The sequence below is a fragment of the Lactuca virosa genome, chromosome 7, assembly GCF_052849685.1.
Source record: "Lactuca virosa cultivar CGN04683 chromosome 7, Lactuca_virosa_CGN04683_v6, whole genome shotgun sequence".
Lineage (NCBI taxonomy): Eukaryota > Viridiplantae > Streptophyta > Magnoliopsida > Asterales > Asteraceae > Lactuca > Lactuca virosa.
The window spans coordinates 188,412,198-188,413,049 of NC_136432.1; positions in this window are offsets into that span (position 1 = coordinate 188,412,198).

Here is an 852-nt window from a genome sequence, read left to right on the forward strand (position 1 = left end):
TTGTTGACTATTTGGATTCTTAAATGGGATTGATAATTGTAAAAACAAAAAAACGTTACCCAAAAACAAATTTTTTTTGTTCATAGATAATTGAAAATTTTAGTTTCCTGTTATATATTTCTCGTGTTGACTATTTGGATTCTTAAATGGGATTGATAATTGTAATTAATACTAAAAAACGTTACCGAAAATATTTTTTCCTTCATAGATAATTGACTATTTGGATTCTTAGGTAATTGACTATTTGGATCCCTTGAATTCGACTTCGGTTGGTTGGTTGGTTGGTTAATTGCCGCCACCAAATGCTAGTATCGCTTTTATTAACCCCTTTTGAGGGAGAGAGATCTAATAAAATACAGGCATAATGACTTAAAAACATAACTTATTTTTCGATTCCTATATATTTAGTCATTAAGTTTTTTTTTTCCATTGAACTTGTAGAACCGTTAAAAAAACAGCCTTATGACCTTCAATCGTAGGTTTAGTGGGTTTCCGACGTGTTTGACAACTCCGGTGCGATGTTCCGGTCATCTTCTCTAGCAAGATTCCGACTTTCATGATTTTTCCGATGGTATTAAATGTAGTTCATACAAGAAATTGAGCGTTGGGGTTTTTGGGTTTCAGCTTAAGAACACATATGAAGTTTGGTCCACCGGTTTTGAAATCTAACTGTTGTTCCAGATTTGAAGTTCATCGTCTTTAACCTCCAACCCAGATCTGATGTTCATCGTCTTCAACCTAGATCTGATGCTCGAAAACCAAACGATCTCCAAGAACAAAGAAGAAATCAAATGATCGAACAAATCTAATGCTTGAAAACCAAACGATCCGATGTTCATCGTCTCCAACCCT